The sequence below is a fragment of the Pteropus alecto genome, unplaced genomic scaffold (assembly GCF_000325575.1).
Source record: "Pteropus alecto unplaced genomic scaffold, ASM32557v1 scaffold189, whole genome shotgun sequence".
Taxonomy (NCBI): domain Eukaryota; kingdom Metazoa; phylum Chordata; class Mammalia; order Chiroptera; family Pteropodidae; genus Pteropus; species Pteropus alecto.
In genome coordinates this window covers 782,845-797,898 of record NW_006442117.1, presented here as the reverse complement: position 1 = coordinate 797,898, position 15,054 = coordinate 782,845, and the positions used below count along the sequence as shown (strand labels likewise).

The window sequence follows — 15,054 nt, the reverse complement described above, 5'->3', positions numbered from 1 at the left end:
CTCCGTCGGTGTGCGCCGAGCGGTGACGCTGCGGCCGCCGGGATGGGTGACTACGGGGCAGTCGGCGTCCTCCACGCAAAGCCCGGCCTCACCGGGCCGAGGCACACGCAGGTCTGTTATTGCAAGACGTGCGCAGTCTCCTCGGTGTAAACTACCCGCGAGTGAAACCGCTTGGCTAGACCGTGGCACCGATTTCAAGTCCCTGACACACAACGGTGGGTCTGTCACACGAAGGTTTTCTGCTGTGGCCGCTCGCTGGGGTCTTCTCCAGCTCCGAAGCCAGGAGGCCGCCATCAGACCTTCGCACCCCTTTGCCCACGTGAAGTGACCAGCCTCATGGACCAAACAGGCCCCCGAGGACCTGAGCTGCACTCTTGGTTTGTGAGTGTGGGGCACATAATTTTCGGTTTGTGCAAGGTCTGACCCTCTTTGATGCGGGATGACTAGACCACGAGGAGAAAAAAAGACAACGCTGATGTCAACGTAATCATCTCAGTGCGACTCCCTCTAAGGAAACCAGTGTGTTGTGAACATTTTCAGAGTCTGGAAAGAGGGTGTTTTTCCCAGCTCCACTGCAATGGCCGGTCCCCAGACCTCAACTTGACAAAACCTGGCTCAGCCATATTTTTCTTCTGCCCCCTCCCTGTTCCCTTGCTCAGTACAGCCGTGCCGCTTGAACTGCTTCCCATGAGTGTCACGATTAGAACACTGAGTTTTATAACCTGTAATGATTTCTCAGGGCTTAGTGGAGGTGAATCCCGGGAACACTTTCCCGGCACTCATTTGCATGGGCAATTACCCCAGGCGTCCCAACCGGAGCTGCCAACCTTTGTGGAAACACCTTTCAACCTCTGTGGCAACCTGCAAAAGGCATCTCCACCCTGACCTTGTTTTATTTCAGATGCACGTACGTAGTTTCGGTATTTGGCAAAGTGTATTTTGGGCGGTTTTTAAAGGAAAGCTACCACCTCAGGATGGGGAGAGTCAGGTAGAGATCTCAGGAAGACCTTACCTCTGGAACAGTGTTCCTTCTTCCTCCTGTTGTCGCATTCCGGTCCCCCACATTTGACTCTGAATAAAGCTCGAAGCTTTTCAAGTGCACTTGCTTTTATTCAGTTCATAAATCCTCATATTTGTCAAACAGGAAAAGATCATATCAAAATGGGTTTTTGGTAGTGAAAAAACATCAGATAATCAACAGAAGAACTATAAGCTCTCAAGAGGTTTTCCGTTTCAGCCTTTACATTATTATGTAGTTATTACCTGAAGTCTGCAGGGGCGGAGAAGGGGTGTCGTGGGGAATTACCGTGATGTTTGAAAGGTACCTGTAAGGTCCGAAGTGGCGGTGTGAAGTACACACGTACCGGTTCACAGATTGATTTCTCAGACGCTGCTGGGATGCAGCAGGAGAAAGCGATGTCTGGTTCTTTACAGAGAGCGAAGGAGGCTGCCGTTGGAGGGAGTGAGGGGGTGGGCGGGACCGCCACGAGGTAGCACCGCGCATCCACCAGGATGGCTATCGTCACACACGTGTTAGTGGGGACATGGAGAATTTGGAACCTCATACGTTGTTGGTAGGAACGTAAAATCTCGTGACCACTGCAGAAGACAGTCTCAAAGAGTTGAACGGAATTACCATACGACCCTGTAGTTCCTCTCCTAGTGATATGTTCATGGCAGCGCTGTTCACAGTAATCAAATGTCCATCAGTGAATGACTGGGTAAACAGAATGTATGTTCCTGCAGTATTATTTAGGAATAAAAAGAAACAAAGCACTATTCATGCTACAGTGCGGATGAACCTCGGAAACAGTATATCCTAAGTTAAAGAAGCCAGTCACAACAGAGCCCGGAGCCCACATGGTATGTTTCCGTTCGAAATGTTTAGGCAGATCTGTAGGGACAGAGTAGATTCTTGTTACTTAGGGCTGACGCATGGGAGAAGGGGACAGAAGGACGATAGGTAAAGGGCATGGGTTTCATCTTGTGGTGACGCGGAGACAGATCCGGAGGAGGGGACCGAGTGAGCCATGCAGACATCCGGGGCATCTCTCCCTCGCGTGCCGGGCACTCTTCCTTCCTCGCCTACGTTATGTTCTTCCTTTTGCCCTCTGCTGTGTTGTTCCTGCCACCACACAAACGTCCTGTCATACTGTCCATCTTAAAACACGTGCGACTCCACTTCTGTGTCCAGCTCGCACGCCACTTCCTGCTCCCTTCGCAGCAAACCCCCACGCTGTCCCCCCATGCTCCCTGGGCCGGTCTCTAACCAGACTGTCACTGCGCAGATCCTGTCACGGTCGCTCATGACTTCCACATTGCTGTAGTTGACGATCGACACTTAGTCCTCACCGCACTCGACCTGTAAGCAACACCGAACACAGTTGTCATTCCCTGTGTCACTTCCAGACTCCACAGCCTCTCGGCCTCTGCCGCACCAGTCGGCCCTCGTCAGTGCTCTGTGGCTCCTCCTGTCCAGGCCCTCAGGGAGACTGTGCTGCCACGCCGACTCTAGTTGCTCTCGTCCTCATGGTGTCAGATGCCATCTGCGATCAAATGGGCCAGTCCAGGAATGTTACGTCTTTATCAAGTTTATATCTCCAGTCCGGACAACTCATGTCCAGTCCAAACTCAGATCAGGTTACCTATGTAATATCTAATATGTCCAGAATTGAACAGAATCCCCCAAACCCCGTCTCTTCGGCATTATCCCCTACTTCAGTTAACGTACATCTCTTTTTCCAATTAACCAGACTAAACAACTAGTCGTCCTTGGCTCCTCTTTCTCTCGCATCCCACTTCCTGTTTGCTACGGACTGACCCGTGTCCCCAAATTCACGTGCTGAAGCCCTAACCCTCGACGCAACCGTATTTGGAAATAGGACTTTTAAGAGGTATTTAAGGTTAGATAATGTCCTAAGGGCAGGGCCCTAATCTAGTGGGACTGATGGTCTTCAAAAAGGAAGAGAGTGACCTCTTAACTCCCCCACGTGCACACCGAGGAAAGGCCATCCCAGGACACCGCAAGGAGGTGACCATCTGCAGGCCAGGAACAGTGGTCTCGCCAGAACTGACCTGCTACCGCTCTGACCTCAGACTTCCCGCCCCCACGACTGTGAGAAAATAAATGTGCTGTTTAAGCCGACGGCGTCACCAACCCCTTGGGCTGTGGACCGGTACCGGGCCTTGGTTGTAGGAACCAGGCTGCACAGCAGGAGGTGAGCGGAGGGTGAGTGAGCGAAGCTTCATCTGTGTCTGCAGCCGCCCCCCAGCGCCGGCACCACCGCCTCAACTCCGCCTCAGACCATCGGCGTTAGATGCCCATAGGAGCGCAGGTCCCTGGTGCCACGAAGGTTCTGGACCGCTGCTTTAAGCCACCCAGTCTCTGGTATTTTGTTATGGCAGCCCAGGCCAACCGAAACACTTTATTACCAAATCCTCTTGCTCTACCTTTAACATAAGTTCAGAATACGACCCATCTCTCCAAATTCTATTACCCCCTTAGCCCAAGCTACTGTCATCTGTCACCTGAAACACTGCTCGATTACAGGTGTCACCCTCATTAAGAGGTTGCCATTAAGGTAACATATTCACAAGTTCCGGTGACTAAGATGTGGACGTCTTGGGAGGGCCATTATTTGGGCTGACACAGCTTCCCTGCCCCTCAGACTGTGTTGGCCTTTGACTTGGTGCGACAGGACCTGTCAGGGAGGTGGCCCTGGGCGGGATCCAGACCTCGCCCGTAAGGGGCCTGGCAATCTCTCCTGAGCTCTCTGGGAACCTGGAGCCACCGTGTGAGAAGTCTGACCAGTCCCCATTCCCTGCAGCCAGCCTGCTGGGGCGGCAGACATGGAAAGCCGTCTGGGACACTCCCGTCGCCGCCAAGCTCCTTCCCAAACGTGGTGGCCCCGAACGTGGTGGCAGCCATCACTGTGGAGCAAAGCCAGCTAGCCAACCCACAGAATCAGGAAAAATAAATTTTTGTTTTAAAGTCCTTAAGTTCAGGGGAGACTTCGTTTTGTGGCAATAGGTAACGATGCACACCTTTCTCCAATCTTCGATTTTTCCCAACTTGCAGTCACTTTTCCACATGGCGGCCACAGTCATTCGGTTAAAATGTACAGCGACGATGTCACTCCTCTACTGAAAACCGCAGAGGGAAAGGCAGAGTTCCGAGGCCCTACGTGATGGACCCTAACCTCCGCCCCTTTACCTTGTCCCCAGTTTGCTGACTCTGCCCGCCCTCTGGCCTCCAGCAGACAAGGCACGGCTGCCCCAGGGCCTTGGCACCCGCTGCTCCCTCTGTGCCTCCCACAGGTCTCTTGACGACTCGCTCTTTTCCCCCTCACATACTCACTGAAAATGGCACCTCCCCATTGAGGACCTCTGTGTCAGCCTCAATAATGGCCCTCCAGTGGTGTCCGCGTCTTAGTCACCAGAACTTGTGACTATGTTGCCTCAGTGGCAAAAGGGACTGCAGTGTGATTAAATGAAGGGCCCGGAGGTAGGAGACATGCCCTGGATTGTGCAGGTTGGCCCAGTGGAAGCCCCAGGGTCCTCGTGAGCGACAGAGGCCGGGAGAGCCGGGGAACCAGATGTGGCCATGAAAGCAGAAGTCAGAGCGAGGCTGCTGTCAGCTTGGGGCCCAAGCCAACGAGCCCAGGAAGCCTCTAGAAGCTGGAAAATGGAAGGAAACAGATTCTGCCCCAGAGCTTCCGGGAGGAATGCAGCTCTGCCAAGACGTGGTTTTAACCCGATGAGACCCATTCAGCCTTCCGAGCTCCAGAACGGCGAGGTAATAAATTTCTGTTTCTTTAAGCCACTGAGTTTGTGCTCATTTATTATAGCAACAATAGAAAATGAAAACACCTTGCCGACAGTCCCACTTCGAATGGTGACCCACATCCCCTATGTTTTATTGCGTGTATATATATAATATATATTACCATTTATTTCATTTATTGTCTTGTTTCTTCCACTGCAGCGTAAGCTCCTCGTAGGCAAGGATTCGTATCTTTGTTCTTTGTGATGCTCCACGGCCTAGTGTAGCAGAGCTTCTGGCTCACAAAGCACGTTGACAACATTTGTTGAATGAATGAACAAATGAATGAACGAACAAATGCCATGGAGCTATAGCATCCCTACCTTCAGATTGTTTTCCGTATATTTTTAATTAAAATATATTTGATATGTAACATCGTGTAAGTTTAAGACGGAATCGTTAATTTGGTACATTTATGCGTTGTCATGTGATTGCCATTGCATGTTACGTATTTATCCTTCTCAGTGGTCGGAATATAGGTTGTCTTATTTAATTGAGGTGTGATGGACATACATCTGTTTCAGATGTATAATGCCATGATTCAATATTTGTATAAATTGTGAAATGATCCCCACAGTAAGGCCAGTCAACATCCGTCACCACATGCAGTTACAGAATGTCTGTCTGGTGATGAGAGCTTTTAAGACTCGCTGTCTTGGCAACTGTCAGATACGCAGCGCAGTGTTAACTACAGCCGGCCTTGCTGTGTATGACATCCCCATGACTTACTATTTGATGACTAGAAGTTCATAGCCTTTGACCCACCTGACCCATTCTGCCCCCCCCGCCACGCCCCCCACACCTCCTGCCTCACGTTCCTGTGTGGTGTGAGAGTGGTCCAGGCCTTTGCTTTTTCCACTTAGGTCTTTATTCTATCTGGAACGATGGTATATGTTGATAAATGATTGTCCTAGGACCATAAATGATTGTCCAAAATATTAAGTGTCTTTGAATGTTGACATAGGGAGGATTTTCTCCGCTCCTCTCTGCATAATGAGTTTATTGCTCGATGTAAAATGGATGATACGAACCTCTTCTCCGTTGTTCCGCCCAGCATCCCGTCGTTACTCTAGCGGTAAATTGGGAGGATCTTTTGGCAAAAAAGGCTTCTTCTTTCTCTGGTCAAGAAGCGAGAGTGACGGAGGGAAGCGCATGCGCTAAGGGACGTCGCTCCGCTGTGCCGTCGGGTTCTTCAAACCCGTGCTCAGCAGAAGCCGTTTTCTCTGCTGATGGAGCCCGCAGCGGTTGTCGCAACTGGGGATGGGGGTGGGTTGCTACTGGCGTCCGGTGGGTGGAGGCCAGGGACAGTGCCGAACATTTCACAGTGCACCGGACAGTCCCCGTAACAAGTTATCATCCGAGATGCCGGTAGCCCGGAGATCGAGAAACCCAGCACTAAACAGACAGGCGTGGGGGTCAGCGCTGGGGAGAGGCGATCCGCTGACTGACCTTGTCTGTGGGAAGGAGGTAGGGTCGCTCTTGCACCACAGATGCTGGGAAGAGTGCAGCTGGCACGCAGGAGCCCCCCAGGGGCCCAGCGCTGTACACCACGTGCAGTGGTCAAAGTTGCCAGCACATTGCTGCTGCCCTTGACAGGCAGGACCACTAAGGACTTGGGGATGCAAGCCCCACGGGAAGAAAGGTATCAGCTGCCATTATGCAAAGAACTTTAACCAGCTACAGTGTTAGCCAGAAACAGGCAAAACACGGAATAAGCGGCGGGAGACGAAAATGCCAGGTAGAGCCCCCAGACCAGCTGCAGAAACAAGAGCTCTAGGCTCTTCCTCTTCTCCCTTCCTTGCTCGCTGTATCTCATATAAAATATTTTTCTTTCCTTTTCTTTACCCATGACATTGTATCTACGGTGTAACGTGGTCGTTACATTTATTGTTTGTCTTCGTGAGTGGAGAGGGCATTGAGATGAACGAGGGTGAAGATGAACTAAGGGTCCTGAACTTGAAACAGTGGCCCACAGTATCACACGAGATATTTTTTACTCCTGGTCCTATCAAGTGGCACAGAAATTAACTTCAAAATAAGAATTTCCTGATAAATTGAACCTCTCTCGACGCCTAGGATTAAAAATCCTAAACTTTGAGTAGAACAAAAGATGAAGAAAAAAATGATGTCTGCATGTAGATAACTAAGAGGCACAGAGAATTAAGGATCTCATTGATGGCTTTCACAGGAAAAAATTTTTACATCTTAATGAAACAAGAGTCAGGTGGGAGTTTGTTGCTGTTCTAGGAAATTATCCATGAAGGCCAGACTGTACTTCATAAATGTGTTTTGCAGTGTCTGGGGGAGTGGGAGGAGCTAACAACTGCATTTTCTGGGTAACCTCTGTTGAAATCACATGAATAAGTTCCAGTGGTTGTGACTGGTTAAAAGCATCTTCCTCTTACCAAAACTACTTCAATTTGGGAGACCAGTCCAAAACCTCTTAACCAACCCCTTTTCTGATAAAGCAGTTAGAATGTACTGTACTGTGTAGTTGGAAAGAAAACTCTGATCTATATAGACTGTTACGAGGAATGGTTGAGCCACAGGTCCCCAGGGAGATGGCTGTTGGCCTTAGCTGGGTCTGAAGGCACTGGGGATTCAGTGAGTGTTTCTCAGCACCCTGCAGCAGGCGGAGGCCAACGAGTGGCCTAAGTTATCACCCGGGCCAACTGGCGTGAAGTGCCTGTTGGCAACAGGTGGCTTAAGTGCTATAGAGCTTTAGAGAAAGATCATGACAGGCTTCAAATAAAAATTCGTGGCACAGAGAAGCAGGAGGCATGTTTAACTGCACTAGAAGGACGTTTAGGTGGTTAGACTCAGCACTGAGATGTACGAAAGCGAAGTTGAAGTTCGATTCTGGGGGTTGCGAGAACCCCATCTGGCCAGATCCTGCTCTCACTGGCCCGTGCAGGACAACTGCTGTGCTCTTCACATTAAGGGAGCCAGGGCGACAGGACCCAAATGACATTTTGACGTTTTCAGATGCTCAGCGCTCCATCATTTATAAAAGAGTAAATCAAGAGATTGTCTAGGTGTCCTGTAACAAGGACATGAACCAAACTGCAGTCCACTTCTGTGGTAAACATGGAAAGGAGTTTACCAGCAGCTTGAAACCTACTGGCAAATTATTTATATCACTATATAAGTGAATAAATGATATAATATAATTATACTTAATTTTTAACTATGCACAGAAAAAGATACTAATATATCAATAGTAAGGGGCCAGCAATACAGGCACTCATACTGCTGATGCAAATGTAAATCCTACAAGCTTTTTGAAGAACAGTCTGTCAGTATACATCAAGAGCCTTAAATAATGGTCATACAATGATTTCACTTTCGGGAATATCCCTAAAATTATTCAGAGATGCAAATAATGCTTTAGAGACAGAAATGTTCAATGCAAAATTATTTCTGTTAACCAAACTTAGAAACAACCTAAAATCATCAAATGTGGGAACCATCATATTAATTAAATTATGACACCTGTATGAAATAGCATATACGTATTACATTTAACTAATAAAGATTTTGATAGTATTTGAGAAGTTTGTGATATGCTAATAAAGCAAGAAGTAACTTTGCATACACTGATGTATCAAATATGTGCATTTCTATGGAAAGGCTGATTCAGAAACAAGTCAGCATAGGTATAGGGACAAGGACTTTACACTGAAATACTTGATTATAGTGACAAATCTGAAACAACTTAAACGTCCATCAGTAGAATTAGTTCAATAAATTGTGATATATCCATTCAATAGGATAATATAGGGCTGTTGAAAAGAATGAGGTTAGACTATACGTACTAATATGGAAATACTTTCCGAGACACAGTTAAATGTCATAAGACAGTATTTAATGCAGGAAAAATGGAACCCAATTTTTAATTAATATCTAATAAATTAGTAACATAGTTAATACAGGCGTATGTAGAAATGATGGGGAAAAAATCTCCAGCTTTTAACAGGGATTATCTTGGGGATTATCTCAGAATTAGAGGAAACATTTGCTTATTTCACATATATTTCTGCAATGTAATCCATATGTGTTATGTTTATAAGTTAAAAAAAACCCTTAACTTTAAAAATTTTAAGGAAAGCGTGAATACTACCAAAATGTAAGATCGTTTATATCTGCATGTTTATTGGCAAATTTAATCTGTTATGTACATTTGAAGCATTTTGAGTTATAGTATTTTTTCTAATTCGTTGGGGAAAATATTGTTTAAAAACTAGTAACAGTGAAAATCTTTGGTTAGTAGAACGTAGTGGGTTCCCATCCTTCCATTTTCTAGATTTTTCACGTCTCCAAAAACGGGCTCGTATTTGGATGCAGTTAGCTACGGTGTTGTTGTTTTACCTTATGGTGCAGTGGACGTCCGCCCGATGTCGCTCGTTCTGTTCTGTGCCATGTAACCCTAAATCGCTCTGTTCTCTCACCCAGAATTGGCTTTGAAAGACACTTCCTGGGAGGAAGGGCGACTCCAGCTGAGGCTAAGCCTGAGAGACTGTCCTGCTTTCCACCCTCTCCGAAGGCTTATTGTTCATCTTTTATTTTGGCGTTGGCTGCTCTCCAGAACCTCAGGTAAATTCTTTCATGTCGCTTACGTTAGCCAGAATCAGTTTCTGTTGCATGCTGCACAGGGACTTCACCTGTTCAGAAAACGCAGTCCACAGAGTGGGTTGCAGAGAAGTGGGGAGAACACAGTGTTGATCAGAAGGAAGCATGTTTCCCATTCCGGGATGGGAAGGTAGACGCTCATGGAACACAAAGCCAAAAGGTTATTACCTGCGGCCTCTGAGGCCACGTGCCTTCTGAGAGTGACGTTCCAGAAGACCAAGAAGGTACCGAAGCAAGCCAATTTAAAGAGAAATATAGAAAATGGGACTCATAAAGGGAACTGTGGTTATTTTTAATGGATGCGAATAATTTCAGAAAATGGTAGAAGCATTTGCTTGCATGAGATGGGGCCAGCAGTACACATTCACTCCCCTGGCTCAGGATATTGAGCTCTTGGTCTTTGTCACATACGGCCGCCTGCCTTATCGTTCTTCAAGGCAGCACGCAAAATTCACTACCGTCACAATGGCACGCCAGTAGGGTCCAGAAAGCTGGAAGGAGCAGGCACCCAAGATGCCATGTATTTACGGCACATATTACCTGTGAAAATAAAAATCCACGAAAATGCGATTTCCTGCCACATTACCGAAGTTACGCCTTTAGTAGATTAGAGTGTGTCAAGATACTTTCACCCGAGTCACAGAAAAGATATTCCATCTTTTGCCCACGGCCGCAGAGAAGGTGGTACAATACTTGCTGAGCCCCTTTGAATTCTGGAGACAGCATATATCATTTCCTGTTACTCTGCCCCAATACCTTTGCCAAGTGACTGAGGAAGCTGTCAGGTTTGATTTGTGCCCAGAGCAAAAAGATTTCCCAGCTGGTCCAGACTGCAGTACAGGGCTGCTAGTTGGCCCTAGGGCCTCAGCAGATCTGATGCTTCGTAAGAATCGGAGCTGATTTGGATGCTCTAAGACGTTTGTTGCAAGTCACAACAGGAAAATCACAGTTCAGGGCCTGAAGATTTTGAAACAAGGTTAAACCTCTTTTAGCAAATGACTCTTTAAAGAAACCACCTACTTAGTTCAATGTGTGCATGCGATGACGCGAAAAATCCTTCTAAGCACCACTTTGGTTGCATTCCCAAAGTTTTCATGAGGAATTTTTCATTTCTTTTTGTTTAGACATTTTAAATTTTCCAATATAATTTCCTCTTTGACCTGTTATTTATTTTAAATGTACTTTTAAATTTAGTTTAGCTATCTTTAGTTACCGTTTTCTAAATTAAATTGCATCCTGGTCAGCAAAGGCGGTCTTTGTTAGACCAATTCTAAAATTTGTTGAGATTTGTAATCAATACATCATCTGTTTTCATAAATGCTTTGTCTTTTATGAGTGTTGGGTGTAGCGTCCTACAGCGTGCAGGATTCCTTATAGTTAGACTGTTAATTGTTTTGTTTAAATCTTCTTTTCCTTAGTTTATTTGTTTAATTGTTTGACCTTTCAATTACTTGAAGAAGTGTATAAAAATCTTCCCCTCTGTGGTGATAGATATGTCATTTTATTATTATTGTAGTTCTGCCAAAATTTATTTTATGAATTTTGAAGATGTTATTAGGTACATAAAAAATTAAAGCTGTTATGTCCTCTGGTGAATTGACTTTTGTCATTATATAATATTATACTGAATCATTACATGGTGCTTTTTATACCTCTCATTCCTTTTGCCTTCAAATCTATTTGTCCAAAACTAATATAGGTATATCAGCTTTCCTTTGATTTGCTTAAAATATTTGTTCATCACGTACATTCCATTCTCTTTCTGACACTGTAGGAGCTTCTCTTACTTGACAGCAAGGAGTTGTTTTATTTTGTAATCCAGTCTGACAACACGTGCATTTTAGTTGACAATTAAGTACATTCACGTCGATTATAGTTACTGATAATGATTTGTTTCTACCGAAGTACTTTGTTTTCTATTTGTCTGACTTTTTCTAATTTTTTTCTCTATTTTCTTCCATTATTAAAAATTTGATTATGGGTTTTATTTATCATTGTAGTTTTCTTCTCCACTGGATTGGAAGTTACGTATGTCTGTATTTGGTGCTTATCTTTAAGTTACAAGATCTATACTTAATACCAGAAAAAAAAAATACATCCTCTTCTACAAAAATAATCTACATCAACTCCAATTACTTTCCTCCAGACTTAAATGTATTGTACTGTGTTGCATTGTATTATATTACATCGTGTTATGTACACTGTCTAGTATTTTTCTGACTCCTACAATTTAGACCGTATTGTGTTCCTTTATGCTACCGGTTTGTTTATTTTTACATTTTACAGACAGTGAGGAACGGTTCTTTTCCTATTATATTTCTCTGGAAGAATTCATGTAATATCGGCATTATTTTATTTCTTCGATGTCGAAATTTATCACTGAAATAACTAGTCCATATGTTGTGAGTTTGTATGTGTGTGTATGAAGTTTTTAAATTACCTATCAAATCTATTTAGTAATTATGGGACTTTTCACATTTTTACTTTATCTCGCGTCTGTTTTAGTAAGTTGTATTTTGCCAGGAGTTTACCCATTTACCCAAATTTCCAACTATTTAGCACAAAACTCTTCATGATCATCTTCTCTATTTTTCCCCCAAAGACTATGTCTTTTATTATTAGTTCCAGGTATACAGTCCATCGGTTAGACGTTCATATAGTTTTTGAAGCGGTCGCTGATGGCTCTCACACCCACCCACAGCCATTACGATGCCACTGACTATATTCCCTATGTTGTACTCTACATCCTGTTTTGTAACTACTGTTTTGTAACTACTAATTTGTTCTTCCTCAACACTTTACCTTTTCCTTTCAAACCCCCAACCCCGCTCCCCTCTGGCAGCTACTAGTTTGTCCTCTGTATCTGTGAGTCTGTTTTTGTTTAGTTTGTTCCTTAGAGTCTGCATATAAGTGAAATCACATGGGATCCATCTTTCTCTATCTGACTTATTTCGTGCAGCATAATAACGTCTAGGTCCATCCATGTCGTTGCAAATGGTAGGATTTCATTTTTTTTAGGGCTGAATAATATTCCATTGTCTATATGAAGCATAACTTCTTTAGCCAGTTGTCTGTCGCCGGGCACTTAGGATGCTTCCGTATCTTGGCTATTGTGAACAGGGCTGCTGTGCACATAAGGATGCATAGATCTTTACGGACTGGTGCTTTGTAATTCTCTGGATAGATACCCAGAAGTGCAACTGCTGGGTCAAAAGGTAGTTCTGGGGTTTTTTTATAACCTTTTTTTTATTAACATCTACAGCACCTGGTATTCCTAGGCGGTCTCCCCATCCAAGCACTAACCAGGCCCGACCTTGCTTAGCTTCCGACATTGGACGAGATCGGGTGCGTTCGGGGTGGAATGGCCATAGACTCTGTTTTGGATTTTTTGAGGAACCTCCGGACTGTTTTCCATTCCAATCCAACCAACAGTGCACGAGGGTTCCCTTTTCTCCACATCCTTGCCAACGCTTGTTGTTTTTCGATTTATGAATGACAGCTATTCTGACAGATGTGGGGTGATTTCTCATTGTGGTTTTAATATGCATTCCTCTCATGATTAGTGACCTTGAGCATCTTTTCATATGTCTGTCGGTCAGCTAGCTGTATGTCCTTTTCGGAGAAATGTCTGTTTGGGTCTTCTGCCCATTTTTCGGTGGGATCGTGTTTCTGTTGTTGAGTTGTATGAGTTCTTTATTAATTTTGAACATTGACCCCTTACCAGATTTAGCATAGATGAACATCGTCTCCCATGCAGTAGGTTGTCTTTTTTTCGTTTTGTTGATGGTTTTCTTTGCTTTGCAAAAACTTTTTAGTTTGATGTAGCTCCATGTGTTCATTTATTTATTTTTTCGTTTCCCTTGCCTAAGGAGGTATATGATTCTCTTCTTAATGGCTACAGAACAGTGGCGCCCCTTTGTCATGCATGGACTGGTTTTTGGTCTTTGGTTCCTGGCCCATTCTTACTAGAGTGTCATTCAGTTTACAGTCCTTCCTCTAGGGCTTGAGCCTCTTAATTTTGTTTTCTGTTTTATTGCTTTTTGCTCTTTATCATTTCCTTCCTTCTGCTTCCTTTCGATTTGATATTCTCTTTGCCTTTCTTGAGATGGATACTGAGATCATTTACGTTTAGCCTTTTATCTTTTCATATATATATATGTATGTGTATATATATATACATGTATATATATATGCATACATATTTTTTCTTTACACACACACACACACACACACACACACACACACGCAGCTATAAAATTTCCTCCAAGCCTGGCTTTAGTTGCGGCCCATAAATTTTGGTATGTAGTATATTCATCACCACTCGATTTAAAATATTTTTCAATTTCCATTTATGAGTTTTTTCTTTGACCCATTGGTTATTCAAAAGTGCATTTCCGACTCTCTAAACATATGAGGATTTTTCTTTGTTTTTCCAGATTTCTAGCTTAATATAACTGTGAACAGGAATCAGATACTGTGCTATTCCAGTCTTCAAAATTGTTGAGACTTGTTATTTTTACCCAGTACATCGTCGTGTTTGTTAACATACCTTGTGTTTTTTAAAAGAATCCGCATTTTATAATTAAGTACGTGGTTTATACGTATAAAGTAGGTCTCGTTTGTCACTGTGGTGTTCAAATCTATGTCCTCACAGACTTTTTGTCTGCTTGTTCTCTCAGTTACTGAGCGAAGTGCATGAAAACCTCCTTTTAATATTGTGGACTTGTCTATTTCTCCCTCTGATTCTGTCAATTTTTGAGAGAGATGTTGCAAAGGGCATTCCTCCACAGCCTGCCAACCCTGCTCAGTGGCTTAGGAATGGGCCTGGGGCCTGGAACGTTTCCTGGCTTGGAGATAGAAGGGCCTCGGGGGCCGAGCCGATCTGGGCTGACCGCCTTGGGAGGGACGTCTTCCCCTGGTCCCGGCTTGCGCTAGACGCCTTTGTTCTGCGTAAGCCTGTGGGCCAGTGGCCCTCGGGCATGGCCCAAGCCGGGTGTATTTAGAACCGTCGAGGGAGGAGGGGACAGGGTCTTTGCGCCGCAGCCTGAAGGGAGCTGCATGCAGTCTCCTGATTGGATGCAAATGGCACCCACCCCCCCACCCCCAGCCATGGGGGACCAACGTATCGCAAGGGGCCTGATAGTGTGCGCACGTCATCACCCTCTTCTTGCTGTAAGTGGACACTGGACCCCTTGAGCCTAGAGTTTGATTCGTCTGTTCTCGGGGACCTGGAATCGTGTGCAGTGGTTTCTTCCTTGGGTGGCGCTTATCAGCTCTTAACCTTGATCACATTCCTGGTACATTCTGTCCTGCGGCAGGCACAGCCTGATTGCTCAGTGAGCTGGTTAGTTTCATACAGATTCTATATATTTATGTGCAGATTACACACACGCATGTGCATGTCTGTTCCTGTTCGGTTGAACCATTTTTCACGAAGAGGCGGACCTCTCTATCTTTAGGAACAGTTTTTGCTTTAAAATCAACTTTTTGCATATTAATATAACAGTGATCCTAATGTTTTAGATACGTTACTTATAAAGAGCTCATAACTGGGTTTCCTTCATTTTCTCAGTGTGCCTGTCTTTGTATTTTAATTGGACCAG

At 44.8% G+C, this 15,054-nt stretch overlaps 1 long non-coding RNA gene and 1 pseudogene across 2 annotated transcripts in view; one reads left to right on the top strand and one right to left on the bottom strand.

Annotated features, from left to right (window-relative positions):
• Window positions 1-15,054, top strand: part of LOC107196307 — a 37,957-nt gene that overhangs the window by 972 nt on the left and 21,931 nt on the right. For both annotated transcript variants that reach the window (XR_003042802.1, XR_001517706.2), the window contains exon 2: window positions 9,275-9,415. This is a non-coding gene — a long non-coding RNA (uncharacterized LOC107196307). The remainder of the gene's footprint in view (window positions 1-9,274; window positions 9,416-15,054) is intronic.
• LOC112470075 lies at window positions 12,705-12,824 on the bottom strand (annotated as a pseudogene).